This window comes from Falco naumanni, chromosome 3 (assembly GCF_017639655.2).
Source record: "Falco naumanni isolate bFalNau1 chromosome 3, bFalNau1.pat, whole genome shotgun sequence".
Lineage (NCBI taxonomy): Eukaryota > Metazoa > Chordata > Aves > Falconiformes > Falconidae > Falco > Falco naumanni.
In genome coordinates, this window is record NC_054056.1 from 104791833 (window position 1) to 104817946 (window position 26114).

General features: G+C 44.7%; 2 long non-coding RNA genes across 2 annotated transcripts in view; one reads left to right on the plus strand and one right to left on the minus strand.

Moving 5' to 3' along the window:
• Positions 1–14500: 14500 nt before the first annotated feature.
• On the minus strand, positions 14501–21862 carry LOC121085777. The gene is made up of 3 exons (XR_005827186.1): positions 21661–21862; positions 15315–15424; positions 14501–15180 (listed from the first exon to the last, which is right to left on the minus strand). It is a non-coding gene; the product is annotated as an uncharacterized LOC121085777 (long non-coding RNA).
• Positions 20714–26114, plus strand: part of LOC121085778 — a 36570-nt gene continuing 31169 nt past the window's right edge. The window contains exons 1-2 of the long non-coding RNA XR_005827187.1: positions 20714–20745; positions 20891–20930. This is a non-coding gene — a long non-coding RNA (uncharacterized LOC121085778). The remainder of the gene's footprint in view (positions 20746–20890; positions 20931–26114) is intronic.

A 26114-nucleotide genomic window follows, 5' to 3' on the forward strand; every position in this document is an offset into this window, starting at 1 on the left:
ATTATTCTGAAACCAATTACTCTCCAGTAATGGAAGTCTAAGATACCTGCATATTAAACTTCTTGGTCTTGCCAGGTTTTGGAACAGGAGCCGTCAATTTCTGCTAGTCAGACATAATTTTCCAATTGCTGACACTTTAAGTAGAACATTTTGAAAATGTTAGTCAAATTTACCTGTGCATTAGTAGGTCTATGTCCCCTGTCTTGTGCCAGGCAGGAAAGCCAACCCATGCATCAGAGACTTGGAGCTGCGATGAAAGTCTCACAGGCCTGGCCAGTCCTGAGGTTCCAGTTCGAAGCTCTGACACATCCCCCTGCATCATTTCCCTCTAGACTCTTCCATGAAGTAGGCATCCCTAGGCCAATATTAAGATTGGCTATAAAATGGGGAACAGAGGAGAGGAGAAGGAAGAGGTGGAAGGATGGCAACTCTCCAAATCCTGGAAAACTCTGGAAAAAGTATCAAACAAACTGCTTGCAAGCCCAAGAGATGGGCAGCAGTCAACATGGATTTCTTAAAAGCAAGTAATATAAAACAGATCTTTCCTTTTATAGTAGGGTAAAAGGTTTAGCAGATGGGGACAAGGTAAGAGTCTTCCATCTTGATGTTTATCTTGTTGTAGTCCCACATGACAGGCAAACACACTGTAGAATAAATCACTATGTAATGGCTAGAAAAATGGCTTGTGTTTGGAAAGCACACTGTTAGTTTAACTACGAGTTAATCACCATCAGTATGGAAAACTGTAGCTGGTGGAGTTCTGTAAGGGTCTTCCCTGGCTCACCCTCTTCTGTAACAACCTGGGTGATGACAAAGCTGTATGTGTGCTAGAAGCCGTGGTCAGAATTAAAAAATTTAGGGTCAAGTTGCAGAAATGGGCTGAAAAAGGAAAAGTTCAGCAGTGCAGGTGCAAAATGCTACATGAGAGCAGGAATAGAGTAACTAGACCAGTTTGGGACAGGGAGCAATTGTTTAGCTGGCAGTTCTCTTTCGAGAAGACTCTAGGGTTATAGTAGATCACATGCTGAACATGAATCAGCTGTGTCATGGGATTGCAAAAAAGACAGACATTGTATTGGGTTCTGGTAAGAGGAATGCAGCTTGTGAGACAGATGAAGTCATCCTTCTGCTCTACTTATCATTGGGAAGGCCTTGGCTGGGTTATTATGTTGAGTCTGGGGCACTTCAGTAAAGATGTGGGTCAACTGGGGAGAGCCCAGAGGGGGGAAACAGGAATGATCAGAGTTCTGGAAAGAGTTACTTTGTCATGGTGAGACAGAAGAAATTGCGGTCAGCTTAGGGAAAACTGTAGGAGAACACAACAGCATTCTCCAAGTACAAAAGAGTACTTAATCTTTTTAAAATGTATAGTGCACTGTAAGAGTGGCTTAAATTGCATTAGAGAAGATTCAGATTAGCCACTGGAAAAAAAAAAAACAAAACCAACCACCTTAATGATCAAAGATAATGAAAAACTAGAAACAATAGCAGAGCTTGAAGGACAAGCTAGGCAAACATGACAGGAATTACATAGGTATAGTTCATTGTTATTAAAGGATCTTGTTTGGAAAAAAGAAGGACGATTAGAGATTCTTCCCCTTCAGTTTACTTGAGAAGTTGGACAGCATATTTTAGGTAACGCTGTATCACAGCATCACATCATAGCTGAGGTTGGAGGGCGCCTCTAGAGATGGCCTAGCTCAGCCCACTGCTCAAAGTGGGAGCAACTAGAGGTGGTGGCTCAGTGCCATGTCCAGTCATGTTTTAAATATCTCCAGGGATTTAGACTTCACAATGTCTCTGTGCAACCTGCTCCAGTGTTTGACCACCCTCATATTCATATTTTTTTAATTTAATGGAATTTGCTGCATTTTAATTTGTGCCCACTGCCTCCTGTTATGTCACTGAGTGCCACTGAGAAAAGTTTGGCTCCATCTTCTTTACTCCCCCATCAGGTGGTTATTCACATGGATGAGGTGCCCCTGAGCCTTCTCTTCTCCAGGCTGAACAATCCCAGTTCTCTCAGCCTCTCCTCATATGACAGATGCTCCAATCCCTTAGTCAACCTCATGACCTGTCTCTGGATTCACTTCAGTATGGCTAGTGCACCCAACACTGGGCATAATGCTCCAGATATGTCTCACTAGGGTTGAACAGAGGGGTAGGATCAACTCTTGATGACAGTCCATCATCCAGGTCATCAGTGAAGATCTTGGAGTACTGGCCCCATTATCAAGCCCTGGGGTAGACCACTAAATGACTGGCCTCCAGCTGGATTTGTGTCAGTGACCACAACCTTTTAAACTCAGCAATTTAGCCAGTTGTCAGCCCACTTCACTATCTGTTATCTAGCCTGTACTTCGTAGGTTCATCTATGAGGATTTTATGGGAGACACTGTCAAGAGCCTTGCTAAAGTCGAGATAAACAACATCCATTGCTCTCCTTTCATCCACCAAGCCAGGTATCTCATTGTAGAGGTCTGTTGGGTTGGTTAAGCACAATTTCCCCTTCACAAATCCACACTGAATACTGCTAGCCACCTTCTTGCCTTCATATGTTTGGCAATGGTTTCCAGAATTATTTGCACCATCACCTTCCCAGGGACTGAAGTGAGGCTCACTAGGTTGTAGCTCCCCAGTTCCTCTATCTTGTCCTTGTTGAAGACAGCAGTAACATTTGCTTTATTCCAGTCCACAGGAGCCTCCCTGATCACTATGACCTTTCAAAGACAGCTAAAAGAGGCTTCACAGTGACATTAGCCACTTACCTCAGCACTTGTGGGTGCATACCATCAGGTCTCATGGACTTCTGTATGTTCACTTTAAATTCCCTAACTTGGTCCTCACCTACCAATGAGGTAAGTATTCCATGCTCCAGACTTTCCTGCTGATCTCAGGTCCCTGGGATTCCTGAAGGCAGGTCTTACCAGTAAAGAGTGAGGTGAGGAGGACATGAAGTATCTTGGCTCTTTCCATGCTGTTTTCACCAGGTCTCCCACCCCATTCAGCACCACACCTACATTTTCCTTAGTCTTCCTTTTGCTGCTGATATACCTATAGAAACCCTGAAGTCCAGGTTGTGGTCCTTTTCGCCCTGCTCCCTCCTTTCAGGATCCTCTCCTCTACCACCTTATGGTCCCTGCAGTCAAGACTGCCCCTGACCTTCATATCCCAGATCAGTCTTTCCTAGTTTGTAAGCATGAAGTCTGTCACTGAATAAAGGTGTGTCAGTGTGTGGGGAAGAAAAAAATTGCCAGGTGGGAAGTTCAGTAATCAGATTAATTTCCTGAAATTAATGGTCTGAAAAAAGTGGTCTGAAAAAAAAATAGAGAATTAGGGTATGGATCTCTTTATTTTCAGCCCATCTGTCTATCACACACATCTGCCACTGCATCAGAACGGGAGTTACCTCTGGATTCATTTTTCTGTCTGGCAGGAAAGCAGCTAAGGGTTGGGCAGGTGTCTGTGTTAGGCTTTTGAGTCCAGTCCACTACAGTCAATTTGACTCACCTTTCCCCAAATCCTCTATCTATCTGGACCAGGCAAAGAGAATTATTAGAAACTTCTGTTGGGGCTATGAAGGGAGATAAGGTGTCTGGTGAAGTGGTGAGGATGGGGATTGGAAAAGGCATGAGTAAGGGAGAAAAGGCAAAAAGAAGGTAAAAAGAAAAAAAAAAAAAGCTGGACAAGAAAATTTTCCTGTGTGTAGAACATTACCCTGGGATCCAGAAGGCTGATTCAAGTCATCCCTCCAGCACTGACCTAGAATATACCTTCAGTTAAGTCCTGCAATTTCTTTGTGTTGTTCTACCCCCTGTCTCCAGCTGCAGAAGGTTGAAGGCAGGAGAGGAAAGAGGAAGGGTCTGGACGAGGAAGATCTGTCTGTGCCTCCATGCCACTAAGCCTGTGCACAGTAGTCATGTGTCTCCCATCACGTAAGGTTTGCAGTTATGCAGCTGTGTAGCTCTCTTCCCTGTCTGCCTCAACCAGATGTGTAAGCTTGTCTTGCTGTAGGAGCATTTCCTCATTCTTGTAATGAGCTTGTGACCTGAGGCCCCAGCTATCTTCTGGCTGAGCATTAGATTTCCACTGCAGAAGACCAGGTTTGGTCCATCTTCTCCATGCCTGGGAACGGTCTGAGTTCAATGCCGTGGTGGCCCTTCTTTTCCTGGCTTAGCAGAGAGGGAGGATCTTTGGGAGGCTGGAAATGAATGAGGTGAGTTAAAGGATATGGAGGTGACTCTGTCAGGGAAATACAATTGGTTGGTTTGTTTTTCCTGTTTCCAGGGAAATATTTTCTTTTCTCCTAGGGCAGATCGGAGAGGTTATTCCTCTGCAATGATAGCTGCACTTTACGTGAACTTGTCCAGTGTTTGTGATGGCTGCTCTGAGGTGTAGTCACAGGAATGGGAAGAAAAAAAAAAAAAAGACAGAATTCTCTTGTTCTGCAGATAAAACATGTAAAACAAACCTGAATGAGATGTAAGGGAGAGGAGGATGGGCAAAATTATCACACTCCATAGTGAAATGGCACAGCCCCAAGAAGGGATATGGCTTACACTTACACAAACAGGCATCACCTTTTGCCCTTGCTCGAAGTGACTCAGCTGCAAATATCATCCGCAATTGATTGTTGCCCTGGAAAAACAAATGATTCAAACTTTGTAGAAGGGCACATGCAAGGCACTGGAGCCTGGCAACAGGACACAAGAGAGATCAGCAGCCTGCTTGCAAAAGATGTCTTTCTAAAGAGCACAACAGCCTTTGAAGCACACTTTAAGACACAGATTAGCACTACAGGCAGGTGGATAAAACCTGGCTCTCCCCAAAGTTAATGAAAGTATTGCCACTGGCTAACTTCCTGCGGAACAGGCTGGGAACTATACTGCAGCCTCTAAACTGGGATTACATGCACTGCAGCAGTGCTTGCTGGCCTTGGCATGTGAATAAACAGCAGGAACAAGCTTCTATGCAATGAGCAATGGAGAAATATTTACCTCCCTGAAAAGTCAATATTTTAGCACAAACACGATTGGGAGAGTTTATGAAGGTATTTTGTTTGTAAGCAAACTTCAAAGCTTTTTATGAGTTAGTTTTTTAGCTACTATTATTTACATTTTTTAATGGTGAAACAGTTCCCAGAAGACTGAATGAGGTGAATTTATGGCTCCAGTGAACTGAAGGAGTGACACACAGCACTTCAGTGCCAGCTGTGCAGTGGGAGTGAGCGTGCTAGGATGCTGGGCCAAGCTGTTTCCCAAGGAGATGTTCAAAGTGATGTCCTTAGCTTGGGTTTCTGGCTCCTGCTAAGTGATGTGATGTGCAAATACCCTGCAGATTAAAGAGAGCTATCCAGTGCTCCCCACTTCTGAAAACTGTGCAGACTGACTCAAAGTTTAGTTGACTGTTTTTTTTAATCCAGTCCGATCCAAGTCCTTCAGGGTATTCCTATAAGAAAATACTTTTTGGTGCCAAGAGAGCTATTTTAAGGTTCCCAATCTTTCTGTCAAACAAATGGAGGGACTCAAGAAGGGTCACCTTGGACACAGAAGAAATGAGGCCAGGTCACCCAACTTTAGTAGAAAGTGTCCCTACAGCTGAGAGAGACATCACCCTAAGCTCTCCATAGCCCCCGAGTTTACACAGTAATTCAGCATTATTACCTCTTTCCATTGACAGTACAGGGAGCTGAGGTAACCATTTTCCCAGCTTAGCAAAGTACCAAAAGCTGGGTGATGAAGTGGCTAACCCGATGCTACTTGGCAAGCCAAAGGCTGGAGTCTTATCCCCCAGCCTTCTTTGTGCCTTGCTGTTCAGACTCCCTGCTTACCTCTGTAAAACTGCTTAGAGACAAACATTAAGTGCTTCTCCCTCTGACTTCCTTACCCAAACCTCTCACTTTAGTCTTGAAATGCTGTAAGAAAATGGATCCAGACATGTGCTTTGAACAAAGCCTTGTGGCTCTAAATAGACAGTTTAAATAAAAGATGAGGTGCAAAACTGAAAGGTCATGGAAAGATCATTAACCATGCAGAACTGTAGAGTCTGCAGTTTTTCTCCTACCTCACAAATTATTTGCTTCCTGCTAGATGACTTTAAGCATAAATGTGATATTAGTATGGCCTTCCTGAGCACCTCTGTCCCATAGATTCCAGAGGAAAAAAAATATGCTGTGATTTGCATTGCTTTACTGCATACAAAAAGAAGATCTATTCCTCACATGTAGTGCTTCAGAGCTGCACCACTTAAAATTGTCCTGATAACTGTCTAAGCAAATCCCAGCTGTACAGCTGTTGCTGCTGCTGTTGCTATACCCTGCCCTGTGGATGGCTAACATGACAAAGAAGCCAGGGTTTCCTGGAGTATCTCAGTGGTTAGGATGCTGGCAGATGACTCAGGCACAGAGGGGTTTAATTTTGCTTCTATTCAGTGACCTTGCATAAATCATTTCCCGCCCTCTGAAAGTGCTTTGAAAATGATGGCTGACAAGTGGTATATAAGAGCTTGTGTTTTAGCAGGGCCTGGTAGTCATTTCAACACAGCCATTTTGTAATCAGGGAGACAATGGTTTATACTGGTGCCAATGTATTTCATTAGGGCCCTCCAGTACTATGTGGTTCCCAGTGGTACAGCCCACTGCTGTGCCATGAACACCTCAGCTCTCTTTCCCACTGCCCTGAGCTCCCCATCCCTGTGTTGCTTGGTGAGAATGATGACTCCAGCTTTAAAGGAAAACTAATACGGTTGGTGGGCAAACACAGTTTTCGATTTCCCTGATTAAAGGAAAATGTGCAGCATGGGAGGATGGCAGACAGTTAGAGAAAGGGAGTATGAAGATGGATTTCAGGTGAAAGCTTTCTGACAATGAGATTTGAAGCAAGAAGCTCATGCAACAAGGACCCAAACCACATGGAAATTCCAGGCTTGCTTCCGAGTGTTGAATCAGTGGGAACCCTTCTTGGGAGCAGAGTGGGAAGAAGCAGTTGACACTCAGAGGAGTCCCTGCGTGTTGGGCAATGGATGTCTCAGTGAATGTCTACTCCTTACCTGAGCTTTCCTGTGTGCAGAGAAAACCCAGTATCTTGTACTTTCTTCAGTTGCCTCAGGTTTTGATAACTTCTGGACACTTTTTGCCATGAACTGGGTGTCCATGATTGTATTCTGGGAAAAAGAGAGCTCTGTCAGGTTGTTACATTGAGAATCAGGTGGGGGACAAGAAAGATTTATACTTTCCTTTCTGTCACTTCATCTCACATGTAGCAGTATTTTCACATTAAGCTGTCCAGATGTTTCTTAATCTGAATCCCTCCCTGTCACCCTTCCTGTTCTTCTTGGTCTTCTCTTTTTTCTTCTGCATTCCTGAGGCTATGGTGTGTGTTTGGGTTTTTTTGAAGACTTGTTCAGATGAAGGGGCTTGCTTGCAGAAGTCTGGTTGTAGATAGAAAAACATGACCTCTGAATGATTGTGTCTGTACGGCACCATTGTATCGAGTGCTAGCTGACTACAGAAAACATGGATCATTAATTACCAGCTGAATGCTGCTCTCTGTTCTAGAAGAAAGGGCAGTTTTCAAGTAGAAAGCTGTCTATATGCAAATCACCACCTCTGTTGGAATTAGAGACCAGATTGAATGGGTAGAGGGGACATATCTCTGAAGGACATCTCCCTCTCAGTGTCAGGAGACACAGAGAGCTGAGTAAGAAGAATGTTGACCTGCTACATCTGTTGTCTCTGTTCTGTGAAGAATAAGCAAATATGCGTTTTGGAGCTAAGTTACAACAATGTCCTTACCTAACACCATGTTGCATCACATTGCTAGAAAGGACAGGAAACACTAGAAAAGAGATTTCTTTCCCATGTCCTACCTACCTCTTTCACACCTGAATGCTCTCTGCTATTGCTCATTGTTTTAGACAGGTTCCTGAGATCCGTGGGCTATGCTTTTTGCACTGCTGCCTGAGCATGCACTCTGAAAGGCTGTGATCTAATCTTGTAAATTGTTCTGAAACACTACTCGTGTGAAAGGTGCCCAGCCTGACATGATGGCCCTAAGAATCTCTTTTCAGTGTTTGCATTTCAGCTCAATGCTCTGCCCTGACTGCATCTCTCTGAGTGCTCCTTTTCATAACACCTAGGGAGGCCTAACAGGTATATCAGGGTTACAGGTGAAGGATCTTCTAATGTGTTGAGTATATGTGCTTGATTGCTATATTCTTGTTTTTCTACAAAAACTGTGTGTCTCTTTGCATTGTCTACCATGTAGCCCTGAAGAAGGAACTGTTGGCTCAGTGAGGTATGAGTTGTATTTAACCTACTGGGAAGCCAACACTTCTTTTGCTTGTGTTGAGCACCTTGAGCTTTGAGATCCCATTTCTATGCCAGGATGAACAATTAGGATGGATCCCAGGATGAGAAAGCAAAGAAAAGATCCGGCAGCCTCAGCAGGACTGCAGTGAGATTCAAGCAGATGTTAGATCATTGACACCTGCTGTGATAAGGGACCCAAGTCTGGCTTATGTACCACATATTATTGTACAAGTTGACCCAGGTACATCCACTTGTTTTTCAATTCTATGTTGTATGCCTGCCTTGCTGCAACTGCGAGCAGTACTCCTTCAGGCTTGACTTCTATAAAGCAGTTTGCCATTTGGGTTTTCTTCGCTGTGCATGGCAAACTTTATGGCAAGAACTTTCTGAAGGCCTGCATTAGAGCTTCTACACACACAAGTGATATTCCACCCCAGTCCCAGCAAATGGGCATTTTGAGACAGTGCAGTCCAAAAGCCTTGTTTTCTGGTGTGCTAAATGCACAGAGAACTACCAAGCTCAGCTAGACTTCAGGTGACTTGGTAAGAAACCAGGAACAACTCCAGCCCAATATGCAGTGTTGAGACTGAACTTTCACACCAGTGTAACTCCATAGATATGTAACAGCACAGGTTTGAGCTAATATGGGAGTGAACAAGAATCCATAGTTCTTGTGACAAAGGTGCCCCTGTCCTGATGGCCTGGGCCTGTGGGCTACCCCATGTATTCCTCATGTTAGGGAGCAGCTCTTGCACCAAACAACACCCATGGGTTCAACGTGTCTAGCAGCAGTTGTAGGTTTTTTGCCAATATAGGAAAAGGGCTCATCATTTGGCCCTACAGATTCTACTCAGTTTTTTAAGGGTAGCTGTGAATACTGAAAAAAGCCCTTGTCCCTTTGCAGACCCCCAGGTCTCTTCTCTGTCTATGTTTGCAGTTGTGGGGTGGAAATGTAGGGCTTGGGTCAGGAAAGCCCCCAAGGCATGGGGAACAAGGGTCCTCTGTGCGGACCAGGGCTCAGTGGATGAGTTCTGGCAGCTTGCTTATGTGTGAAAGGGCTAAACCCCACAAGCTTATGTGTGCTCTGAGCCATCCTTCAAGTCATCCTCATCAGGGTGCTGCTGAGTTGACACGTGCTAGGCTGCAAGCGCAGCAAAAAGTACATGGCTGGGCTCAGACACAAACAGAGAAAGAATTGGAGAAAGAATTGGACAGCACTGGTAGAAAATGGGTGGAAAATCCCATGTTCCTTCATACCTTCCAGCCATGCCTTAGCTGCTCAGTTTAAAAGTAAAGGAAAATATCAGCTTGGCAAAATAAAAAAAGTCTCTACCAATTTGTCTCCCTTTTTTTGCTGAGTTTGCACATTTCACTTCTACAGGGGGAATAACAGCTGCAATCTTTCCTCATCACAATTGCAAAGAAATGATCATCCCCTTTCGCTGCATTTCCTAACTCCCCCAGTTCCTCTTTCAGGTTTATGCCTTTTCTGTATGAAGTTCTCTTGGCGGCGTGGAAATTAATTGAGATGAGTGTGACTAAGAGGGGAAGACCCAATAATGTCAGGATTTCAGTAGTAGCTCCTGAGTTGCGTAAGTACTATTTTTACAGCGATTGCAGACAATCTCATGAATCATTGCAAGTGTACACAGCTAAACACAGGCTGTTTCTTCCCAAAGGCTGGGCCTGAGTGGTTGAGGCTTGTACATCCACAGTACAGGGGTGCTAATAATAACCACTGCATTTACACAGCACTGTGATCTGGTGTCACTCACGAACATGATGGGGCCTGATCTACAGAGGTGTAACACAGCGCTCACTGAAACAAATCTCCTGCAAACAATTACCAATTCCTGTAGCCTCCTTGGACTTCCTGCAAATACCTCACTCCCACAGACCATCAAAAATTTCTTTGCCAGGAGTCCAGAGGCAAAAACATGTCCAAATCCTCACCTACTGTATTACTCCTTTCCTTCCTTTGTCTGTACATTATTTCAGTGTCTTCCCTTTGCCTTTGAGGCCAGCTGTAACCCTCAGAGGCCCCTATTTGAGGCAACTTCTGTACTCCGCATACAGTCTGTCCAATTTTTCTGCAGAGACATTTGAACTTTCTTCCATCTGCATGTCTTGCCATCTGTAACAGGAACTTCTTCCTGAGCTGAGGTCATTGTTCAGTGCCCATCTGTGGAATTATGAGCCTAGGTTGCTTCTTTGGAGAGAATTATAAAAGAAAAAGACAGAGAAAGAGCTACCCTCTTCACTACATGACAGCATTAATCCTTGTTAAATTCCTCTGTAATCTTTATTTCTATTGCTGCTTGCTTGCCTCTGCTCTGCACTCTTTTTTACTTCTTTTAATCTGAGGAAGATGAAAGTTTCATCCCGGTGTGCTTTTTCATTGACACTGACCTTCAGATGGCATATATAATTTTGGGAGAGGCAATATTAATCAGAGCGGCTGCATGAGTATCTCTAATGCTTCATGGAGAAGGCTTCCTGTGCTTCCAGTCTCGGCTCCTCTTGGGCCTCTTGTTCCTGTGGCCGCATTACATTACCCTTACTTACCGCACTGTAGTCTCCGTTCTGTCTACACTGACAGGATGCATCATGGCAATTTGATGACTGCAGTGCATTACGGAGACGAACTCCAGCCAGGGAGTCTAGCTCATGCAGCAAGAAGCAGGCGTGAGGCTAGTAAATGATGGAGACTGGGAAGCAGAAATTTCATTAGCTGGGACAGACAGGTACAGAGACAGATGAGAGACTCACTTTCATGCAAAGGCTATGCTTGGTTCCTTTCGTATTACTGTAAGGGCTGTGCAGGCACTAATGGGGTCAGGGAACCATAAAATACAGGGTCAGAAGAGACTGTGTGTCCAGCTGAGAGGTGGGAAACAGTGACTCAGTGGTGAGGGACAGAGGAATGTCATTCTTGTGCCATTTATATGGCTGCTAGGCCATAGCTCAGGAGATGAGATTGCTTGGAGTCAGTTTTACAACGTCGCTATCCTCCAGGCATTTGTGAAGCATAAGGGTGTATGCTCAGAACATTGCAGATTGAGAACGTGTTTCCATCGAGATGCATATTTACAGTTTGCTGTTGCTCTTAAACCGGATTGGTTTCCTGTTTTTCATCTGGCAGTTCTGCCTTTGGATGGCCAAGTGTGCTGCTCCTCTTTCACTGCCCATTTGCCTTTGTGCTGAAGAGCAGCAGAAGGACACACTCTGAAGATCCTTAAATCTAAAGGTTAAAGTAGGTTGCAAATTGCTCCTCCTAACCCTGTTATTAGGATTAACAGAGAGAGTTACCCATAAATCATGACATTGTTGGTTCTTTTTTCCTACAGAAGATGTATAGCTGTATTTACAGAGTTTAAGAGGTTATGAAGTCACTGCAGGCGTGCTTCCCCAGCCAGAAGCAAAAGATGCTTGAATGTAAATTGGAGTACGATATTTTATTGCTAATAATACATCTATTTGTAAAAACACTGTACAACAACATTGTAAAATATTCTGTTTTTAAGAAGCACATGCATAGCCACAGGGAACATGAAGTATTTTATATCTAGGTATGAGGTAGAAGTATGGTAACAATGCAATAGAGATGTGCATGTATGTTTACTACAATATGTAACTGTACCAGTCTCAAAGCATTGGAAGTGTGATTAAAACATGGGTTTCTGGGTTAAAGGGCTGGGGCTGTGAGACTATCTGGGTATTGATATGTATTGATACAGTGTCTGATATGATATGTACACTCAATAAAATTTCCCCAGCTGTGAGCCTTCCACTCGCCTCTGACCATCTGCACATTTGCTTGAATTGCTCTCATTTCTGTAATTCTGAAGAAACCTCAAGATTTTAAATTCCATGAAAAGGGAGGTTGCAAGCCTCCCCTCCAACTCTTTTTTCTGTGCCTTGCTGTGTCTGAAAGCTGGGCCATACGTTACATAAAGGCTGCTGAGTAATAGGATGGAAAAACTTGGATGTTGTTCTAGTGCTTTTTAGAAATAAGTGTCTCAAATGCCCAGGAATAAATTTCTTGAACTTGCTGCTCTAACGAATCCCCAAAATACTAAAGGTGGTGAAGATGTGAGGAAAACTAAACCTTAATTCTAATGTGCATCAACATTCAGGGCATATTCCTTCTTGGATCCCTGATAAATTAGCTAGTTAGCTACCCTTTATCTTAATCTTACCTAATAGGAATTATAGCAGCCTGGGCCCTGTGGGGACTGGGGATTTGTGGTAGGAGCTACACAAGGACAAAACCGTGGAAACCAAAGACACAGCAAAGTAATTAAAAGTAATCTGCTCCCATTCCTTCTCCAAAGCAGCCAACCCAGGGCACAGCCTGGGAAGGAGAGGCAAGTGGCCTGTGCCTGAGAGGGGCTGGCTGAAGATGAAGCTGGGCGCTCCTGGGGGGAAATGGCAGCCTGCGGGCCTCAAGGGTTTTTACACTGGAGCCGGGCCAGTTCACCAGGATTAAAACCTTGATACCTTCAAAATGGTGTCAGGGGGTCACTGAGGAGTGGAGGCCGCCGGTGCCTGTTCCCGGGGCGAGTGGGGTGCTGCCCCAGAGCGGGGTGGGTGCCGGTGGGGAGGGAGAGCTGTCTGGCATGGCGGGTGAATCACCCACACTCGCCCTTTGTTGTCCCACCTGGCCGCCGGCCAAGGCACTCAGCCATTTTCTCTGAGGTGATCCAACGAGATTGCAGTGCAAGGAGGGCAGGCCACCTGCCAGGAGCCGGAGATTTCTTTTTCTGTAAATGCTGGTCCTGGTTCCACTCCCAAGGGCAGGTGGCCACTTGGCCCCGCAGCTGTGTCACCATCCCACACGTGCCATCAGCACAGAGGGCCTGTCAAGTCTTGTGGGCCTGGTGCTGCCGGCCATCCTGGCCCTTGCCTTGCATCTGTGGCCTGTGCTGGCAGCAGGGTCCGATGGGGGGGGGGCCAGCTGGCCCAAGCCTCAGCCCCAAAGCTGAGGAGGGTGCTGGCTGATGATTCCCACTGCCGCCATCCATCTTTTGGCCCAGCAATGCCCACTCCCTCCAAGCCTTAGCCCTCAGTACACCTCTCCTCCATTGCCTGTTGTGTCCTGGGGCTCCAGAAAGTGCCCAGTTATAGAGCTGGGGTTGCAGTCGTGTCCATCTGACCCTGGAAACATTTACCACTGTCCTTTCTCCCTGAAAATATGCAAACAATAACCCATACTGCAATCCAATCTGCTTCTCTCATCAAGATAGCTGCACATCCCAGCTCTTATTAATCACACCGCCCGCAGCCATTCGCCTAGGTGGCTGCTGTGTACACAGAGGGTGAGCTCCCTCCTCCTCCTCCCCATACCACTCGCACTGATGTCACGCTGGGCTGCTCCTGCACGCAGTGAAGTGCCTGCCTTGATGCACGGAAGGACTCTCAGCACCTGATGAAAGCTCCCAGGGATTTGCTGGCTTTGTATGGCCCCTGTGTACTGCTCAAGGCAGAGACCCAGGCAGGCTGCCAACCATTCTGTCATGATCGTGCTGTGTTGCCTGCTGAGGAAATTGAAATTCAGCAAGAAAGCAGAGGTACAAGGCTGCAAACACTGGAGGACACACACAACCTCACGAGGTGAAGCCCAGTGCATTGCAATGCAGATTGGTTGGGAGAATTTGCCCTGTATCTTGCTCTAGTTTTTCACCCCAAACTATAAACACTTAAAGTGAATATTTCATTCTTCTGCAGTGAATGTGTTACAGAGCAGATGCTCCCAGCTGTGCACCATGATGCCTTTGGTGGGACAGGTGAGCACCAGGGGGGTCTGTGCTTCACATTGCACAGGGTGATGTTTTCTCCCTTATATGTCTTGTTGACATAAAAATGCTTTGGGGATGTTGAGAAGAGAAAAAACTCTTTGCTTACATGACCCACAGTTACATTCTGTTTGCTGGGAAAACAATTTTTTCTTACTGGATGAAATCCATCTGCATGCTAAGGTGCAAGGGAGCATCTCACCATTTTGCTGAGCTGGCACCAAGAGGTGAATGACCTACTTGGTGAATATAAAAAAAGGCTTTCCAAAATGCTGCTTATTGAGCTGTGGGACAGAATTTCTCTGAATTTAAGGTGAGCCTGTGGTACTGAAGATGTCAGGGACAATGATAGATAGATAGAAGTTCACAAAGTGAGAAAAAGCACAAGAGACAGTCATTTAATTTAATGTGTTTAATTTGTGGTGTGACAATGTATTTCATTACCCACAGACATAGTCCACATAGGTTAGAAATGCCCTGGGGACAAGATAAATCAGAACAGTGCTTGCTTAAATGTCATCTGTGGGGACATCCACAAAGTGAGGCAAATGGTAATTCCTGGGGAATGCAGCAAAAAGAAAAGTGTAAATTTCTCAAATACTGAGTGGTTTCTTAGTATCACTTCTCAACTGGTATCACTACTGTTAAGACAGCAAGGCACGAAGGTTAGTGGAGCAAACTTCAGTGGAAGACAACATTGAAATGCCTTGAGTCAGTGCTGAAAAGTTCATTTGTCCTTATTGATGTGCACTGCCAGGACTCTGCTGTGGTGTGCTCTACCATACCTCCTCCTACTTGAATGTGAAATAGTAGGTTTCAACAAGCAGCTTCTTTCTTCATGGGACATTGCTGCATTTCAGCTGCTTTATATCACTATGTACTCTGGAATTTCTGAAATGTTCTGGGGGACAGGTGATGACTGCTTGGAGCTGATTATGGATGGGCAGGAAGAGAGCCGCTCTTTATGTTCAGCTTAGCTTCTGGGACACTTCTGGGTGTGGGGAAGTAGCAGGCTTGCCTTTTTCCTGAAGGGCCCTTACAAGCATCAGGCAGCAGGTAGCCTTCCCATGACACATCCTAAGACAGGTTACAACAGGGTTTGTTGGTTATGTCACACATGTGATGTGGTGTGGTAACACAGCGTGACAGCAAGGTGAAATGCAAGACCCTGTGTCAAAGAGCTTGCTTTCAAAACATACCCTGTTCCTTACCATGCCACGGTGCAAAAACCTTTTCACTCAGATGTCACATGCTCGCTTGTTGGTCTGCCCCACTGTTAGGATTGAAACTCTGAAGCTTATTTGCCATGGCTGAGCAGGAGCTGAGGAGAGATCAAAAAGGCATATGGAGAAGACACTGTGGTTTTGCTATTCCCCTCCTCTCCTACACTTGTGTTACTTTAAGAAGAAAAGAAGTGCATTAGCAGCTCTGAATATGTTGCTGAGCATTTCTGAACACTCTGCTGGTCCCAATGTTGTTGCTCCAAATTCACTGAATTTTTACAGGAAACACAGGTCAAGGTCTAGTACTTATGAAAAAAATGCTCCTAAGTCCCCCAGGGAGTATAGCACAAGTTATTTTCACCGTGCTGCTCAATGGCCCTCAGCTCTGTCCTGGAGGTATTTACCTGTGTGGGCAGGACTGGGGTGTTAATTATAATGCCCCAGGAAATAAGGTAATTGTATAATATGTTAAGGAATAGTACCCCTCAACCCAATAACCACTTTCCATTTCTTCTTGTTACCTTTTCCAGGCAGGATCCAGCACTTAACGTTTGTGTCTAAAGTACAGAATATAATGATACCTTGAACTAATTGTCCTGCCTGACTACATGCATTTATATCCATGCATGTAATGGGTATAATAGTTTATTTACTTGTTTCTAATGACCTCATTTGTAGTCAGCTCCATTGCTTGCAAGGGTGATGTATGGAGACACCAATATCAATATTGCTTCTACATAAACATAGGCAGTGCTGAAAGTTCTGAGCTGCTGTAAGTAGTACACCTATGGTCCTCATGATCTGGAAGGATGGAGATAGGCTTGAAGAAAGATTTCAATGTCTAATTGCTAACTTAGACCCTCAAAATATCTCTCTCATTTTTCAGTTCTAGGCCCTGCCGTTTCTGCCAGGAATGTCTTCATTGCTTCTTTACTTCTACATTTGCATCTCTGGATAACTTGATGGAGAAAGCAGGTCATGGTTTGATTCTTCGTTAATGATATTCATAAGGTAGGTGTACTTCTACCTGTCTTGCTGTGATGGTCCAATCTGACTCTGAAAACAGCATATGACACCAAATCCCCTCATTTCTGGAGAGGATGAGAGGCTTGGGGAGCACTTACAGCATGTGGGAGGCCAGGGCTCAGATCTGGTTTTGGCTGGTGATAGAGCACTGGGTTATGCATGCAAGTCCATGTCTGTTGGGACTTTGTGAATCATTATGAATGCCTCTGGATGGTGGGCTTCTGTTTTACATTAAAAAATATTATTTGGAGCAGGGACTGGAACGTGACTTTCCCAGATGTTGGTATTGGGCTCTTAGTATACCAGCCACTTAATTACAGTTATGATGAATTCACAGAACGACTTCAGCATTGAAGTCTCACCCCTAGAGAAGAGCAAGCCCAGACATTAAACAAACTAATCTACTACAAATTAGGAGGTACATCAAGCTAGCACGCAATAGGTTTTCACCAACAAAGCTCTGGCAGTCCCTAACATCTCTGCTTCTAGGCATGTCTGCTTTGTTTCTGCTTCAATTTTGCTTTGAGTAGAGGAGGGCCTACACCCCTACATGATCCACAGTCTCTCCTGCTTGTATTTGTCACCTAGGGCCTGAGCCAAAAGGCATCCCAGAGCACACATATCAGAACTTCCACCTAAAAGCTGCATTCAGATATTCCTGTGGTTAAGATACTCAGACAGAATGTGGGACACATGGCCTCCATCTCTTTCTCTACCGAGGAGGTCTGAACCCACATCTCCCAGGTGGCTGTCCCAGTCAGCAGGTTAGAAGATGTCTCAGGGTTGGACATTCTCCATCCTGTTGCCATGTATGGTCCCTGAAGAATGGGGTATGTGTCTCTCGTGCCAGGGAGAGAGCCCCACTCCACAAGCAGTGGCCAGGGCACTGCCCGTAAGAAGGCTGAGGTTCCTGCACCGCTGTATTGTATGAGATCTCCCTGTTCGGGGAGGATGTGGACACATTGCCTGGGCTGGATGTGAGTGTGGAGCAGGGCCTGACACATGGTGGCAGTGCAAAGCTGGCTCTGTGGCAGAGGGAGTCCCAAGCTGGGTGGGCTGCAAGGCTGGTGGTGGTGGGCTCCATGGACAGCTGCCCCTCTGGAGAAGACCTTGGCACACAGCTGCCTCAGGGCTGGAGATCATCTAGGAAGGATGGACTCTCAGGGAAGCCAAAGTAAGAGTGCAGGTGCCCTGGCGATGGCCAGGCTTCCTCAAGCCAACCTTTTAATAAGAGGGACTGGAATAAGAGGGTGGACCAAATTCCTGATGCACAGATTAGACTTGCTGATTTTCTTCTTTGTAAGCATACAGAGGACTTTCAGGTGTCTTGCTCCTGTTTTCCCATCAAACAGAAAAGTATGTGTGACTCCACATGCCTAAAGGCCTCTTGAGAGATCTCAAAGGTGACTAAGGAGGATAATTTTACTTTCCTAGAGCCAGTTGTGGGTGGGAGGTCACACTGTAGTTTTACTTAATTAGCCACGAGGACCTCCAAGCTAACTGAGAAAAGTCATCAGAAGTCCTAAAGAGAGAATTCATCTGGGAAATGCACTGTGAAAGCACTTGTGTGATGTGGGCAATAAATGATCTTTTTGAGAGCAGGTGACATTGGTCTTTCTGCTACAGGGTCTGGCCTTTTCATGCTAAGGATACTTGGGAGACACAGTCACCAGAGAGAAGCTGGGACATTTCACTGCTGCGACTTTCTGGGAAGACGCAGTCAGAACTGTCTAGGTGGGCAGTTAAGCTCTCTGTTTTCTGACAAAAGAGATAAGTAGGATGCTATATTTGCTGAAGAAGCAATTTCAGAATGTGTTGATTATAATGTGGGGTAGAGTGGCAGGGTAGTCCAAATCTTTGGTCAGGTTTGGTTACGGATGTCAAACACTTGTACAGAAGAAGGCTTATTTGGGAATATCTTAAACTTGGTGGGATGGAGGAATAAGGACTGGTGGTTTTTTTACACAAAGAGCTGAAAATAATAAAAATTAAATCTATGTAAAACTTTCTTGTTTGCCTTTTGAGTGGAAAAAGCTTATACTCCAGTATAACCACCAGGTTCTTTAACCACTAGGGAATCTGAGAAAATAACGAATTAGCAGCATGACAGAAGGTGGGTTGCTTTTTTAAAATGGGCTCAGTTTCTGCCTGACATGTAGGAAAATCCAAACCGAAATAGAAAGCTTCTGTGCTAGTGTGCCTGAGATTAGATGTTATGATATCAGTTCTGTAAGATGCGGAAATATGAAGGGAAATATAGATCTAAACCAGAGTATATTAATCCCAGTGATGTCTGTAGTGGAGAATCCATCATACTCTGACCTTTTCAAATCCTCTGAGACAATGGTCTCCCAGGAAACTTCCCCAAAATGCTCCCACCAGCACATTTCACAGTGGCCACTGACCAGCTACCAGGTATGTCCTTGGGAAAGTAGGGTTTTACGCTAGATTAAATCTGGCAGACTAAAGCTCCAGTCCTCTAAATTGCCTAAGCCTCTCCATTTTACAATCTGAACAGGAAAAACAGAAATCTATGAAAACCAAGAGAAAAGCATCAACCGTATATTTTAAACCATAGCAGGATCTGGTTATCAGTTTTACAGTGGCTTGGATTTGACCTCCATGCAGAGAATTAGCTTCAACAGGCACCATTTGCATGGGTTTATTTTAGTCTGTATAATTTTATTATTCCTCCAACTATCGCAATCAAGGACATTAGCATAGAGGGAACACTTTGAAGAGGTTATTACTGAGCATTCATAGTTTGCTTAAATCCTTAAAGCTACATGATCTTTCTCATGTAGCCATAGAGAGAACACTTTCATGAGTTTGGAGGCTTTTTCTTCTGGCTGTTTTTCATTTCCAAGGAAACAAATAAGAATTACTTTGAAGAGCTGATTAGCCTATGAGCTAATTTATGGATTTTTCATAGTCTAGTTCTTTTGAGCCTCTTTGCATGGAACTGATTTTTGTTTGGAGTAAGACTGTAGATTTTAGTCAATACAGACAGGACTTTTAAAGTAGCTTAGCACTGGCTGCAGTGTTCTCCTCAAGTTTAATGGGAAATTTGCTGCTAATTTTAATGAAAACAACAGCAAGAGATCTTGAAAATCTGATTTTTCCTGCTTGCTGAACCCTGTGTGCTCACATAGGAGATTTATTTAAAGATCTTTTTATGTAAGAACAGACCTTGTTTCAGCAACAGTAAGTTGGTACTAGGAGATCTGATGACAAAATCTAGGCAAGGATATTCAGGGAAAATGCTTTGCACCGAGCAGAGGGGAGAGGGAAGGGCTGTGGTGAGGCAATGCAGAAGTGCCCAAGGGCTCTTGTATGGGATGTGTCACAGCCTCTGCTCATGGTGCACTTCACAGGATTCTCAAATTTGCCACTCTGAGATATATTTGACTACACAGCATCTTTGAAAGACAGCTTGGACCAGACTTCCTATAAAATGCATTTGGAGAAGGCTTACTGGTGTTGTCTAGTGAATGTTGTATATACAATGGTGCAGCATTACTCTGGCACATGGGGGCTTTAAATGCAAGGCCATCCCATTCCTCTTGACCCAAAAATCTCAGAAATCTGAATCCAAGAACTATAACTGTATGATTAGGTGGCTTTCTTTAATTCTTTTGTCATCGTTGTTGCTGTTTCTTTTTTTGTTTTAATGAGAAAAGGCTAGCTTTGGAGCTTCACTCCAGGAACAACTCCTGACTAACAATCCTGGGAGCACGCAGGTGTGCCTTTCTGACATGAAATCAGGCATAAATGTCTCATTTTAAACATCTCACATTCAGTTCATTTCTGCTGAACATAGAGTTTCACCCATTAAAATCTCACCTGGGTCCCTGGCTCACTGCCTTGCCTTTGAGAACTTGTTGCCTCCATGTTCAGCGTGTGAACATGGGGCTGTCCAAAAATAATTTTTCCCACCCAAATAATTACAAGAATCTGAACCTTAGAGGACATTTTAGACTTCCCCTTCCCTCCCTTTCCCCCCTGTTCCTTTCTTGTGGATACTAGCAAAGAAAACCATCAAGGACCCATTAGAGCAGAAAATCTGCACTGTTCCTTGTTCTTGATGTCTTGAGCCTTGTCATTTTAGTTTGAATGCTGTATGTAGAATATAGTAATCTAGAAAACTGTGTGTATAGCTCAGAGGCTGTGAGAAAAACAGTGACTGACCCACTGAAGGGCCTTAAATGTGACTGCCACTGACACACTGGAAGGCCTTAAATAATTTGGTCCCCACTTTCTCATCTGAAAAATAGGGAAACTAATTATTTACTGACCTTGCAGGTCTGATGCAAGATGACCCTCTCCGCTGTGCTCTATTCAGATAAAGCACTGTGATCTGGCTGGCAGCTTGCTGCCTCATTGCAGCCCCAGGGTACTTTTACCCTCTTTTTCTCCTCTTGCATGTGGACAATTCTTTAAGGCTCTGACACAGGAGCTGCTGCTACTCTTTATTCTGGTGGCAGCATTTTGCCCTGCTGGCAATGATATTAGCTTTTTCATTTCGTTTATATTAACAGGCCCGGGAGAGGGAGTTTGTGTTTACTTGCCTGACTAAAGGTAAGACAAAGGATCTGAAGTCTGTAAATGCTGAGGACCTCAAAAAATAAAAGAAAAGGGGAGAATAAAATGCATGATTTTTAAGATGACAAAATGTGGTGCAAAGGAAACATCCTCCATGGTTTTTGATTTCCTTAATTATCCTGGTACATTGGAACCACAAACTATAATACGGAGAGTGAAGCAAAGTCAGCCAAACAGATAAATTGATGTTATGAATCCAGGACAGGATATGTCTGATTTTCCTTTGTAACTTAACTGATAGGGTTTTTTCTATTTATGGCTGAGCCGTTCCGTGATCTTACAGGAAATTGCTTCCTGTACATGCCTTTCTTAATAGATTTTTAAATTCATGGCTGCTCTAGGAAAGTGGATTATAATACAACAGATTATGCATTTTTCCCCAGCTTTTAAGGAGCAGCCTTAATGATGGTTATTGTTGATGAGGGCATTACAGAGCATTCGTGTAGCAACCACCTTGAATAGCTTAGTGTTGAAAGCTTTAATTTTCCATTTAATAATAGTGAAACTAGTTAATACTAATTTTATACAATCACTTCCTAAGCTTCTTAGAAAGCATGCAGTCATGGATTTAGTCTGTGCCATGGGGGAATGCCATACATCATGAGGCTCAGAAAAACCCAGAGTTATTAGAGCTATGTGTAATATTTTACATCCCGCCTCAGATCCACTTTGTGAGGCCTCTGATTCATGGGCAATGATGACTTACCCGGAGATGGCTGCAATGATTCCTGCCGCCGGCTGTCTGCCCCACCTCTCTCTCGGAAGTTTTCATTTGCACTGTGAAGGTGGCTTAGCTGTTTGGGAGGCAGCTGTTGAGCCAGCATGGTTTGCAGACCAGTAATATTAACAGAAAAACTGGCACTGGCTTTGGCTCTCCTTAATACACCAAGATGTAATTTGCAAGTAGTTCAATTACGTCCACACCAGCAGCTGAGCTGTCTCGAAGCAAGGGCAGGGCTTGGAGGCGAAGATGGGAACCCCTACAGCCATCTTCTGCCATCCCTATTCATCAGCCAGATACCCAGATCTGGGTTGGGGTTTGTAAACATGCATGGCGGTTCCTACATACATTCAAGCAAATCTTTTCTCACACAAACTTTCTACCTCGCCTCACGAGACCCTGCAAGGGTCTACGGTGTCTTTGAATCCCATGGAGATTTCCATGGGGACGAGGCAGTTCTGCCTCTGGGACAAGGACCCCTGTGGAGGGCTGGGGCCTTGGGAGGGATGAAATACGCTTTCTTGCATAGGGCTGGTGCAGGACCAAAGCCCTACATGTGTTTTGCTGAAACCTGCTTTTGAGGTTTCTGTGGTAACTTCTTCAAAAGCAAATGTCAGAGGGTAATATTGGGTTGGGGATTTCACAATTCACTCTTACCTAAGATGCCCAGCCAAGGGGCAGAGTCAATACTGTGTTATTTAACCAGCTTATGTGGGACATACCAGCCTGTTACTGGTTCACAGGAAAGCCTCCCCCTCCTGTGACTGTCTCGTTGCGAGTGCCAATAATCAACACCCAAGACTGCTTTGCTGCTGAAAATCACTCACATTTTTTCCCCACAAGTCACTCACGGACTGATGATCTTTTGTGAACAGCTTGTGCTTTCTGCCTGTGTTTGGTCTCAACAGCAGGACAGAGCATTGCATTTGCCATCCAGTCAGACAACAACTCACAGCTGCTTTTAGAAAAAAAAAGGGGGAAAAAGAGGAACAAAGCCCAGTTTTGAGGGCTTCAACAGCTCCTGCTTGTTATTGGAGCTTCGACAGCTCCTGTCCTTTTCATCTCTTCAGGTGTCATTGAGGGAGATTTTTTTAGAAGTGTGGTTGATGTCCTAATTGTGTCCTTCAGAGCAAGGACTGAAAATTGTTTATGTGGGAGAACAGGACAGGGTCCTGCTTGGTTTTGGCAACAGTCCTGTCAGCCCCAATTACTGCCCTCCCCAGTGCATAGTCTGTTAGAGGGGCAGCATCCTCCTCCCATGGACGTGGAACCCACCTGAGACCCCCAGTGTCTCTGGACAGGGGCAGATCAGAGGAAGGAGGAGAGGGAGGTTCAGGGACAGGATGCCTAAGTCATTGGGTTGGGCTGAGAGAGGATGTGCAAGGAGAGAGGGGTGACTGGCAGAATAATAGAGCAGGGCTTTTCTGGGGCTGGTTGCTGAGAGTGGTGGGGGCTGCTCTAGTGTCAAGGCTGGGACTCAGGGAGATGTGGGGATGGAAAGAATGCAGTGGGAGGTTTAAATCATGGAGACTGTGAGGTGACAGCCATGACACTGAAACATGACAAGCAGGGGGTGCCTAGAGTCTAAGACACCCTATCTCAGGCTGTGTTTAAATTTCCTATGGGGACCCTTGCTTCTTCCCACAGGCTCAACTCTCCTTGGCTTCGAAGCAGGATGCACACAAAGCCTACCAAAAAGTTCCCATCCCTTTTTTTTTTTTCCTCCCCTGCAGGAAGCAGAGCAGCCCTGGTTGCATATTCAGTAGTAATTTACATGGTTTTGGTTAGTTACACAAGATATGTGGAGTTTCTCTTCCCCTAACTTGAATGTCTTGCACAACTAGCCAGCATAGTGTGAATTGTCAGTGTGAATTGTCAGCCCTACAATCAGGACTACCAACTGCAGTTTGCCCTGACAAAGGACACAGCAGAAACACGGGGCGGGGGGGGGGGGGGGGGGTTGAGAACAGGCAACAAAAATAATTAAGCACGGACAGACTTCCCTCAGGAAGAAACTGAAAAGAATAGGAATACTTTGTTAGAGAGCAGATGACTAAGAGCTATACAAATTAATGAATGGAATAGAGAAAGTCGGGGGGGTGTTGGTGTTTACCCTCTTGAGCTATAAAAGAACAAGGCAACGCTCAATTAAAGGGGAAGCAAAAAGTATCAGGTGACAAAACCCACTTTGCTTAGCATGGGATTGAGTTGCGTTTGAGGAGTCTGTCTCACCACAGAGCATGGATGAAGCCTCGAGGACTGCACAGCTTGTAGGCACTTAGGCTGATGAATCCCACAGTGTTGGTTTTTTTAAGGAAATACTTGTTTACATGGAAAATGAGGGTAAAAATAGGAGATGGTATGTGTTTGAAAGCATTAAGATTTCTTTCCCTAACTGCTGGTTTCATGAATTCAGAGTAAAAATGTCCTTTGTGGATAAATATATAATTTTTGAGCATCTTTACTACAACAGAGTGCATTTTATTGGTTCTGGCAGTGATCCTCTGTTACTGTCTGACAGATATATGGTCATTTAAGATGATATTTTACTTCGTGCTAATTTCCTGCTATTAGCCTCTTAGTATGGGATGTCTGATTATTGGTGCCTTTGCTTAATTGATGTGTTATATTGTGCTTAGATCCATAGGCTGAAACTGGAGCTATACTGGATACTTCAGATATATGGGAATGCCCTTTCCCAGTGATCTAAAATGGTACCCAAAACTCATCTGTAATATTGGGTCACAGCAATCTTAGGTGTAGCAGGCAATATTCAGGCTTTCTCCTACCTGAATCATAGAACTTGAATTCTTTTAGGTGTTCTACAGATTCTTGCACAAACATGATCTGATGCCTAAAGGCTCCAATTAGGAAAAGGAATACAAAATGAGCTCCTCACCTTATTGAGATGATGCTCACCTACCAGAGTAAATATGGGTGAGGTAGAAACAAGCTGATTACTAACTACATGGGAAGATAAAGGACTTGGCAGAACTGGACTAGTGCCCAAACCAGCCTCAGTAATGAGAGAGGGTAGGTTTTCATTGCTTGTGTAGTGGTCACATACTGACATATAATCACCACAGAAACTCACTGTGTGCTTGCAGGGCTCCGGGACAGTTCTTCTGGGACTAGAGGTCATGCCCCGAGCAGGTTACAAGTGGCGTCCTGACTCAACAGATACTAAACTGTTTGAATTAATATTTAGAGTCATGAGAATGTCAGAAACGGAGTTTTCCCTGTCAGAAACACAGGGAAGTGTTTGAGAACTGCTGTGTGAAGAGCTTTCCCCTGTAAGATGTTGCATACCTGGCATACCTGTCCTAGCAAAGTCAATGAAGACATACCTGTGCACTGAGTTAAGCGTGCGCCTGAGTGCCTTGCAGGGTCAATGCCAGCACACATAACAGAGTCAAGTCTTGGGCAGTTTCTGGTGCTTCTTCCCCTGTCGTGGTTTAACCCTAGCTGACAACTAAGCCCTACACAGCTGCTCGCTCACTCTCCCCTGGTGGGATGGGGGAGAGAATCAGAAGAGTCAAAGTGAGAAAACTTGTGGGCAGAGTATACAGACAGTTTAACAGGTAAAGCAAAAGCCGTGCCACAGGCAAAGCAAAACAAGGAATTCATTCAATACTTCCCACTGACAGGCAGGTGTTCAGCCACCCTCAGGAAAGCAGGGCTCCGCCATGTGTAATGGTTAGTTGGGAAGACAAACGTCATGGCTCAGTGTCACTCCCTTCCTTCTCCTTCCCCCAGCTTTATATGCTGAGCATGACATCCTATGGTCTGGAATATCCCTTTGGTCAGTTGGGGTCAGCTGTCCTGGCTGTGTCCCCTCCCAGCTTCTTGTGCCCCCCCCAGCCTGGTCAGTGGTGGGGTGGTGTGAGAAGCAGAAAAGCCCTTGGTGCTGTGTAAGCGCTGCTCAGCAGTACCCAAAACATCCCTGTGATCAACACTGTTTCCAGCACAAATCTGAGACATAGTCCCCCGTACCAGCTGCTATGGAGAAAATTAACTCTATCCCACCCAAACCCAGCACATCCTACCCATCCCACCCTCTCACCCCTACTCCCTGCCCCATTTAAAACTCATTGGAACTTCAGATTCAGTGAAGGAAAACAACATCGAAAAATGTTCTAAGTGATCTTCCAATAGACATGAACAACCAATATCAGACTTTGCAGCGGTCTGGACATTTCACACAGTTTAGAAGATTATAAAGCAGGAAACCATTGTATAACCTGCAATGTTCTGACATTAGTAGAAGGTGAAGAGCGAGGTAGGAATGCCAGGGATAGATTCTCTCACTACATATTCGGTAGTACAATGAAAGTGATATTTGGCCTGAAGAATCTAAGGACACTATTTTCAGAGCAGCTGCCTGAATTTTCAAATGTGCTAAGTGGCTTGACTTTCAGAGACACTGATCCTAATGGTTG